This window comes from Elephantulus edwardii, unplaced genomic scaffold, assembly GCF_000299155.1.
Source record: "Elephantulus edwardii isolate Elephantulus edwardi_28Jun2011 unplaced genomic scaffold, EleEdw1.0 scaffold00006, whole genome shotgun sequence".
NCBI classification, from domain to species: domain Eukaryota; kingdom Metazoa; phylum Chordata; class Mammalia; order Macroscelidea; family Macroscelididae; genus Elephantulus; species Elephantulus edwardii.
This window is the reverse complement of record NW_006399756.1, coordinates 28,748,004-28,755,103: the sequence shown is the minus strand read 5'-3', so window position 1 is coordinate 28,755,103 and position 7,100 is coordinate 28,748,004. Positions and strand designations below refer to the sequence as shown.

The window sequence follows — 7,100 nt, the reverse complement described above, 5'->3', positions numbered from 1 at the left end:
TTTCTTTAGTGATAATAAATCTGTCTTGAAGGAAGTGCAACCGGACTACTCCTTAGAGGCAAAGAGTGAAACTCACTTATTTTGGGGCATATTTTCAGGAGGAACAAATAACTGGAAAAAGACATGCTGGGAAAGTTAGAGGGTCAATGAAAGAGAGGAAGATCCTTAACGAGGTGATTGACACAGTGACTACCACAGTGGGCTTGAGAATGACAGAGATCAGAAGGATGGTACAGGATAGGGCAAGGTTCAGATTTGCTCATGGAATTCTGTGAGTTGTAGTGGACTCAATGGCACCTAACAAGACCAAAAGTCATGATGTATCTAGTGCTGACCTGTGTAAAGTGAACCTAAACATTTTTAGGGTGAGCATTCCTTTGTATTTATATCATGTTTTTTGCGTTCACTCTTATCCCATAGGATGTCAGAAGTTGTCCAATGAAATGTAAAGATGAAGCATCAAATGAGTGTGTGAATTTTAAGTAGTCTTTCAAGATTAAAAATTTGGAAATCTAAGGGAGCTCCCTCCCATGGCCTAGTAGCAAGAAGCCGTGCTGCAATCTCGAAGGTACATGGTTTGAATCCACGAGATACTCTGCTAGAGAAGAAGGGGCAGTCTCCTCCTGTGCCAGTTGGATCCGATTTGACGGTACACAACAAGAAAAAAAACCACAAAACCGAACTTGGAGATCTGCAAAGGGCCTGCAAAAAAATATGGCAAATGAGTGAAATTTCTTATGCCTTGTTGAGTGTAACTTTTTTTTAAATTTTGTGGACCTGAAGACCAACGTTACTTGTTCCAAATATATTTTTTAAACTAATTTTCTCAATAGGGAGCTCTGATGACTGAGTAGTAAGGAGTTATACTGCCAACTGAAAAGGTGGTTCGAATCTACCCGCTGCTCTGCAGGAGGAAGATGGACAATCCCTTGTGTCATTTACAGCCACTGTAAAGCTGGTGAGGGCTCGGCTATGAGTCAGTTCCAATACAAGGGCACATAACAACAGCAATTTTCTGGTGTCAGTGTGTTAAGTCCAGATTAAATTGTAAATCAAATAGGGATCCTGCTTTGTGGAAAATTTTTCTTGTGTTAATGGAAGTTACTGGTTCAAAACAGGGTCAAGTGATTGTCAGCATCATAGTGGATCATTTGGAAATATGTTTAAAAAATGTCTAGATGTGAACAAAGTTCTATAGCCTGATTATACTTGCAGGGTGCAAAGTTAATGGTGAAAATATTAAGAGGGAGTTGTTAGGTGCCATTGAGTTGAGTATGAACAACAGATCTGAACCCTGTCCTGTGGCATCCTCACCATTAGTGATAAATTTGAGCCCGTTGCCGGAGTCACTGTGTAAATCCATCTGGTTGAGGATCTTTCTTTCCTTTGCTGACTCTCCACCTTTCCAAGCATGATGTCCTTCTCCAAAGAATACTCTCTCTTAGCAACATGCCTAAAGTATGTGAGATGAAATTTTGTCATCTTTGCCTCTAAGGAGCATTTTGGCTGTACTTTTCCCATCACATAGCTGTTTGTTCTTTTAACAGTCCATGGGATATTCAGTGCTCTTCTCCAACACCATAACTTAAAGATAGAAATTCTTTTGTCATCCTTATTCATTGTCCAGTTCTCAGATGCATACATAGCAAGTGAGTAGAAAGACTATGGCTTGAATCAAGAGCACCTGTCTTCAAACTGACATCATTGCTCATTAATATTTTGGAGAGATCTCGCAGCAAACTTTCCCACTGCAATCTCTCTTGATCTTCCGTCTGCTGCTACCAAGAGTGTTGATTTTTTATCCAAATAAGATAAAATAATTGATAATTTCAATTTTTACTCCAGTGGATTTTGTATCATTCCTAAATAATTTTATTCTCAATTTCCTCTTTTAGCAACTGGCATAACTCAACTATGATTGATAAATACAGAAACAGTTAATTCACAGAGATTTATTATTGACTAAACTCATGAATTGAAAACAAATTAATGAAGGAAAAAAATCTGGCAGTGCATCATTGCTGTTAGAATACTCACTGAAGGTAAATTATCTGAGGGAAAAAAGCCTTTGGGTTTCTACTAAATAAAAATTTTGGAGACTCACTTGAACTTTGATTCATTTTTAGCATATCATATCTCAGAATATGGTTATATAAGAAAAGACAACCATCTCTCAAAAAAAGACAACCCGTTGTATATGTATAAAACAACATGTGAAAATAAGCTTAATAAGTGATAGAGTGTGATTGAGAGCTTGCAGTAGCCTGGTATTTCATTTTTGTAGATTCCACTCATCATCTTATACAGATAAACTAATGGATAGAAAACCTGTCAAACAATTAATTATATTTACTAACTTAAAAAGTCGTATCAGAATGGCAGTTATATAGATCAGTCATTCAATAAAACAAGCTTTTATCTTCCTGGGAGGGAGGAAAGCCATAATGGAAAGGAATTGCAAATCAAACCATTCACTATTCATGTGAAATTAATGAAATTTCTTTTTTAAGTGCAGAAGCCAGCCCTGTAGTAATGTTGCAGACATGCCATGGTGTTATAAAGGCATACTACAGAAAATTCTTAGAATGTAATGAATATCACATTTTTATACGATTTGTATTCCCTTAATCCTGAAGGACATTAGATTGTTGTCTGAAAGCAGTTTATTCCTGCTGCCTGCCTCCAACCCCTGCCTACTTACTCTTCAGCAGGGAGTAGCCCTGCAACTCTATTTGAACCTTTGATGGTTCAAACCTATTAGCAGCAGATCCACAGAATAAAGATGGACAATCTCAGCTCTAGAGAAGAAAGAAGGACAATCTCCTCCTAGGCTCTCGTGGGTTATTTACGAGTCAATTCTGATTCAATGTCAATGAGTGAGTATGATGAATGATTCGCTGTGGGCAGTTCTTAAAACATTTAGGTAGTGATCATGTATCAAAATGCCTTTCTAATATATGTTGAGCTCCAGTGGCTTAGTGGTAAGGAATTGTGTTACTAACTCAAAAATTTGAGGTTCAAATCCACCAGTTGCTCCATAGTAGAAAGATGAGCAGTCTGCTCCCATGTGACTTGCTGCTTCTGAAAACCCTCTGGAGGGTCAGCTATGAATCACTTCTGACTCAATGGTACATAACAACAACAACAATGCATGTTGGGAAGTGAACACTGTAGTAATGAGTACAATCCTGGAATCATATGTCTTCTAGATGCTTTAGAAAATACTGCTAAAGACCATGCACAGTCAGAACTAAAAGGAAACCTGAAATCATTGCCCAAAAAAACCAAACTGCATTCTGCAACTAATAGAATAATAGAAGACTAACTTCTCTATTAATGGATACTGACTTGACCTAGTGGTAAGGAGTTGCACTGCCAGCCCAAAGGTAGGTGGTTCCAATTCAAATCCACCAGCTTCTCTGATAAAGATGGGCAGTCTCCTCTGAACACTTGAATGAAAGAAGATAGAAGTTTCACAGATTTTGCTGTCTTTAATTTCCCCTAAAAGGCGCATTGCCATGGGAAAGTCTGCTGTTAGGGACCTCTCCAAAGTACTGAAGAGCAATGGTGTCTCTCTGGAGACTAAGGTGCATCTGATACATCAGAGAGTTGGACAATGACCAAGAAGGATAGGAGGAGAATTGATGCCTTTGAGCTGTGGTGCTGGAGAAGAGTATTGAGAATACCATGGACTGCTAGGCAAACAAACAGATTTGTCCTGGAAAGGGTTAAGCCGGGTGGCTCCTTGGAGGCAAGGATTCTGAGGCTCCGTCTAACATACTTTGGACATGTTGTGAGGAGAGACCGGTCCTTGGAGAAGAACATCATGCTTGGGAGGGTGGAGGTTACAGCGCAGGAGAGGAAGGCCCTCTATGAGGTGGATTGATTCAGTGACTGGGATAATCAGGATGGGAGTGTTGGAGACAGTGCGGTTGGCACAGGACAGAGCAGAGTTTAGGGCTGTTGTACATAGGGTCGCTATGAGTTGCAAGCGACTCAACGGCACATAACAACAACAACATATAAGTCCCTGAAGTCTTTAAGTCAGGGAGACAAATTTTGCAAGTTTGTATTCCCTGTCTCCTATTTGCCAGTATATACTGAATTCTCACAGCTCAATCATAGGCAATATGATAAGGTATTAGTTTCATTTTATAGGCTTCTCACTCAACACTCGTTGTTGGTTGTTCTTAGGTGCTGTTGAATAAGACTCATAGCGACCCTATGAACAACAGATCTGAAACTTGTCCTATCCTGTGCCATCTTCATAATTTCTTACATACTTGAGTCCATTGCAACAGTCACCATGTTAATCCATCTTGTTGAAGGTCTCTTTCGCTGACCTTTTCAAGCATGACGTTCCTCTCCAAGGAGTAGCCTCTGGTAAAAACATGTCCAAAGTAAGTGAGATGAAACTTTGTCATCTGTGCCTCCAAGGAGGCACTCAGGCTGTACTTTCTCCAAGAAGTGTCTGTTCTTTTGGCAATCCATGAGATATTCAGCACTCTTCTCCCACACCACAGATCAAAGGCATCAATTCTTCTTAGGTATTTATTAGTCATTGTCCAGCTTTCAGATGCATACCAAGTGACTGAAAAGACTATGACCCGAATCAGGTGTTCCTTAGTCCTCAAATTGACATCGTTGCTCCTAAGTAATTTGGCAAGGTCCTCGATTGCAAACTTTCTAAATGCAATTAATCTTCTGATCCAAATTCTGGCCAATTGTTCCATATTTGTTCCTTTTCCCAAGAAAGGTGATCCAACAGAATGAGGAAATTATCAAGCAGTGTCATTATTATCACATGTAAACAAAATATCTCTGGAGATCTTTAAAAAACAGCTAGAACACACCTAGCCCACAATAAAACAGCCAGAGCAGTACATTAACAGAGAACTTCCAGAGAGATGTTCAAGCTGGATTTAGAAGATGTTGCAGCAGGGATAACGTTGCTGATAGCTCAAAGTGGAAAGCAGAGAAATATCAGAAGAATGTCTGTATTTGTGTTTGTTTATTTTTTACCATTCTGTACTTTATTTACAACAAAAGTAGGCTGGTGTTGACAGAAAATATTTGGGGATCATGCAACAGTAGTACTTTGGGAGGAGGAAATTGTTGGGGTTTGTGGACAGGTGGAGTCTTAAGTTCCAGTTCCTAAATACTGGGAAGCAAGGGATGATTTTTTAAAAAAAATTTTATTTATGTGTTTATGTATGTATGTATGTATGTATGTATGTATGTATGTATGTATTTATTTTATGTGTGTACCATCAAATTGGATCTGACTGGTACAGGAGGCGATTGTTCCTCCTTCTTCAGCAGAGCATCTGGTGGATTTGAACCCGCACCTCTGGGATGGATTGCAGTGCAGTTTCCTACCACTAGGCCACCAGAGCTCGCCGCAAGGGATGATTTGGTCTCAGTTCTTTAGTAAAAAAATCATATGTCCATTTTCTGCTCTATATCCACCTTTCACCAAACCATAACAAATTCTGTGAAAGAGCTTGACCAGCCTTCTGGATGGTTCTGTCTGCAATGCCCAGCTGCTCATCTGAGAGATTTACTCCAAACATCATGCAGATGACACAACCTTGCTTGCCGAACTGAGGAGGACCCGAGGTATTTGCTGCAGAAGGTCAAGGACTGCAGCCTTCAATATGGATTGAAGCTCAACATCAAGAAAACAGAGACAGAGGTGCTCACCACTGGACTCATTGGCAGCATTAAGATACTGAGATTGTTAACAGCTTCAGTTTGCTTGACTCAACCATCATCACTCTTGGTACAAGCATCCAGGAAATTAAAAGACCAATTGCACTGTGAAAATCTGCTGTCGGGATCTCTCCAAAGTACTTAAGAGCAATGATGTCAGTCTGGAGACTAAGGTGCACCTGATCCAGGCCATGGTCTTTACTTGCTATGCATAAGAAAGCTGGACAATGACTAAGAATGACAGAAGGAGAATTGGTACCTTTGATTTGTGGTGCTGGAGAAGAGTATTGAATATACCACGAACCGCTAGGAAAACAAACAGGTTTTGTCCTGGAGAGCGTGAAACCACATTGCTCCTTGGAAGCAAGGATTCTGGAGCTCTGGCTGACATATGTTGGGCATGTTGCCAGTAGGCACCAGTCCTTGAAGAGGGACATCATGATTGGGTGGAGAGACAGTGCAAGAGAGGAAGACACTGGATTGACATAGTGACTGGGGTAATGGGGGCAGGTATGTCAAAGACAATAAGGTTGTCTCAAGATAGAGCAGAGTTCAGTGCTGTTGGACGTAGGGTCACTATGAGTCGCAAGTGACTTGATGGCACAAAACAACAATCCTGCATAGCACATGTAACAGCTCATTATGGGATATCTTGTCATCTTTATCCAAATGCAGCGTGTTGCTTCAGCTGTTCAGTGGTTCTGGGCCATTCAAATATTTGTTCTTTTCCTTATCTTCAGTGGGTCAGAAATGAGCTAAGGTTCTCATGAATCTATGAAAGTTTACTTGGTCCTCTCCCTCTCAAAGGAGGCATTGATGATTTAGTCCCCAGTGGGTTGATGGTAAGTTCTGGAATTCACTGAAAACTTTTCTGACTGATAGTCCCATTCTCTCCTTTGTCCAGGGTAGTGAATCGGCTGTAGAGGCAGCAGATCTGACAGTGAAAAGCCAGTCTCCTTCTTGATCTCCTTGAGCTTTTTGCCCTGTAGTAACATGGAAGCCTGAGACCCCATGCCCAAGTCACGATCTATAGGAGCAGTGGCACCTGATGTGAGGGTGGAAGAGGAAAGAAGGGAGGTGAGGAAAGGCTAGGGGTCAAGAAGGGAGAGGGTGAATGTCTGAGTTTTATTGCATATGCAAAGGCATTTGACTGTGTGGATAATAATGAATTATGGTTAACACTGAGAAAAGTGGAAACTCAAGAACACTTAAATGTACTCATGTAAAATGTATACCTAGATTAAGGGACTGTAATCCCAACAGAGCAAGGCAACGCTGCATGGTTTAAAATCAGGAAAAGTGTGTGTCCGGATTTTTGTCCTCTCTCTGTACGTATTCAATCTGTATGTTGAGCAAATAATTAAAAAATCTGGACTCTAGGAAGAAGA

The 7,100-nt window shown here is 40.4% G+C and overlaps 1 pseudogene; it reads right to left on the bottom strand.

Annotated features, from left to right (window-relative positions):
• Positions 1-5,439: 5,439 nt before the first annotated feature.
• LOC102875161 lies at positions 5,440-6,725 on the bottom strand (annotated as a pseudogene).
• Positions 6,726-7,100: the final 375 nt, after the last annotated feature.